General features: G+C 37.6%; 1 non-coding gene across 1 annotated transcript; it reads right to left on the reverse strand.

Moving 5' to 3' along the window:
• Positions 1-2,753: 2,753 nt before the first annotated feature.
• On the reverse strand, positions 2,754-2,833 carry Trnal-uag (transfer RNA leucine (anticodon UAG)). Its single transcript has one exon. It is a non-coding gene; the product is annotated as a tRNA-Leu (tRNA).

The following is a 2,833-nucleotide window of genomic DNA, read 5'->3' on the forward strand; positions in this document are numbered from 1 at the left end:
CAAACTTTTTGTTGACAAATTTTATTTTTTATTCTTTAATATGAATGTAATAGGTGTAAATAAATATAATAATAACACCCAAGGGGTTATATTATATTTTTGTATATATAGCCAAATAAACTTTAGGACTCGACAATCATAGAATTTTTGAAGTAGGCTTTTTGGGAAGGTCTTGGCTTTTATTTTTTAAGGGTTTATCTAAGAATATTTTTTAGAGGTTTACTCTTGATTGACGCGAGGATTTTCTTGAATCGTGTTTTTTGGCGTTTGATTTAAGTGTAAATCTTATTAAAAACATTTTAAGATTATGGGTTAAATGGCATCTTCACAGTTTAAGCATCGATTTTGTATGAAAAAAAAATAGGAACAGTTAGGCCTGGATTTTTAATCAATGAAGGCAAGAAAAAACTCAAAAAAAAAATGACATCTATAAAAACAAGGTACCAAAATACGGAAAGTAAAATTACAAGATGGGGAATTCGAGTGGGACCTGGGCGAAAGATTCAAATGGAGGTTATATCAAAATATGAATCTTTAAAGAGAATGCTCTTTGAAAAAGTTGTAAAACCACAGAAACACGGAATGCCAATTTTCATCAACTTCGAAAATGTGCCTAAGATCATCAAAATGTAGACAATGGGTTGGTATAGTTATATGGACCTATACCTATAGCTGGTACGATCAGGAGTGTCGTAATACTACTGATGTGCAAAACGCAGCGTATAGGGAAACCTTGCAGACAGTAGAAACACGTAATGCGATGGAGAATTATCGGGAGAAAAGGAAAGAGGAGAAACGTATTTTCACAAAAAACGACATGAAAAACGTGAGCGTGAGCAAATCGAGATGTACAGGAGTCAAAATGAAGTCCGAAAATTTTACCAACGAGTAAAACGCCAAAGCAGCACATCCTCCTGTAGAGATGATGAAGGAAACCTGGTGACAAATACAGACAGCGTGCTGAGGATCTGGAAGGAGCATTTTGATAAATTTCTGGTATCAAATAGTAGCGGCGAAGAGGATACCCCGAACCAATAAGGATGAGTTCAGAATAGCAATCAATCGGCTGAAGAATAATAAAGAAGCAGGTACCGATGTGTTTCAAGCCGAACTATTCAAGACTGGTGGTCAGATGCTGGTCAGGAGCATGCACCAGCTGATTAACACATTTAGCTAGAGGAATGCATGCCCAATGATTGGAACCTCAGCATCCTGTGTCCCGTGCACAAAAAAGGAGACAAGACGATATGTGTCAACTATAAAAGAATAAGTATCTTTCCCACCGCATATAAAGTGCTATCCAGCGTGTTGCATGAACGACTGAAGCCAATGGCTTCATACCTGGAAAATCCACCATTGACCAGATATTCGACTATAAAGCCACATTCGACCGACCTATCCGTTCAGAAGTGTTTAAAGTCATGTCTGCGCTTGGCATTCCTCGAAAATTAATACGGCTATGCAGGATAACTTTAACTGGCACAAGATCAGCAGTTAAAGTCGGAAAGGACCCCCCGAAGCCCTTTAATACCGAACGAGGATTGAGACAAGGTGACCGTTTGTCGTGTGACCCTTATAGCATCCTGCCACTTTTTCCAATATTGACTGCTTAATCCATTATTTTGGACTTTTTTAATAAACAAAATTGAAGAGCTGACTTTTAGTTTTTTTTTTCTAAGAAAAACATGTTAAAAAGTCGTCAAGTTCAGCCTGACCAAGCGAACACTGAGGCGAACACTTAAAATATATGTAATCGTTCAGGACTTTTATACGTGGCGGGTTCCGCCATAGCATTAATTTTTGGTAGGAAGATTTTTTATACACTTTACGAGTGAGCTTGCTTAAGCATGGTGTTCATGGTAGTTTAGGATTGTCCAAAAATGATTCAAACACATCCTCAGTCCCCAGTAAGTAAGTAGTAAGATGGATTACCTAATAAGAACCCAAAGTACCAAATTAGAGCCACTTGCGTTCAAAAACGCACTCTTAATCCCTTGAACACTACAATTTAGGACGTAACGTTATATGGGCGCTATCGTAAAAGGTGGACCAATATTGAGAATTGTATGAGATTTGACACCCAATGAGAATTAAACTACAGTCAATTCGGATGAAAACTGCGTCCACAATTCCCAAATACGAAAATGTATTATCCGAAATACCAAATTATAGCCAATTCGGTTGAATAATATCCGAAATACAGAATATTTGGGGGTGCCGTTATATAAGGCTACCACAAAACATTCATCGATATATGCCCTTTTCAATACCAAACATCTGAGGAGTAACAGCAATGTGTTTGTAAGATTTCAAAGATCTATCTCCAATATTTCGAGCTCTATCGAGATTTTAACTGGGGACATGCATAAATCGACATAGAATTTCATTCTGATCAAACGAAATGACAAATTTAATATACACGCCACCTTGTGGTGGGGGGTATAAACAAGTTGACCGATATAAAACTAATAATATGGTATTGAGGAATGGGGTACTCTGGCATGTAGATTTGCTATGGTAGATGGAGAAGACATAAATCTCGTTAAATTTATCAGATGGAGGTTTTGTAGTGAAGAACTTTTGGTCTTGTACATGGACATTTACAATTTTCAAATTGATTAAGACGGAATGTGGGATTTATTTTTAAAATGAACCACAAAGGAAACCCCACTTAAACTACGATTGACGCGACAAATACTGCGGAATTTACCATATGTTTACAACATAATTATGTCACATATCAAAAAACCTTGTGACAGCGGTGGGATTCGAACCCACGCCCTTTCGGACTGGTGCCTAAAACCAGCGCCTTAGACCGCTCGGCCACGCTGCC

The sequence above is a fragment of the Musca vetustissima genome, unplaced genomic scaffold (assembly GCF_032173495.1).
Source record: "Musca vetustissima isolate MV318-11 ecotype Yass unplaced genomic scaffold, APGP_CSIRO_Mvet_v1 utg58485, whole genome shotgun sequence".
NCBI classification, from domain to species: domain Eukaryota; kingdom Metazoa; phylum Arthropoda; class Insecta; order Diptera; family Muscidae; genus Musca; species Musca vetustissima.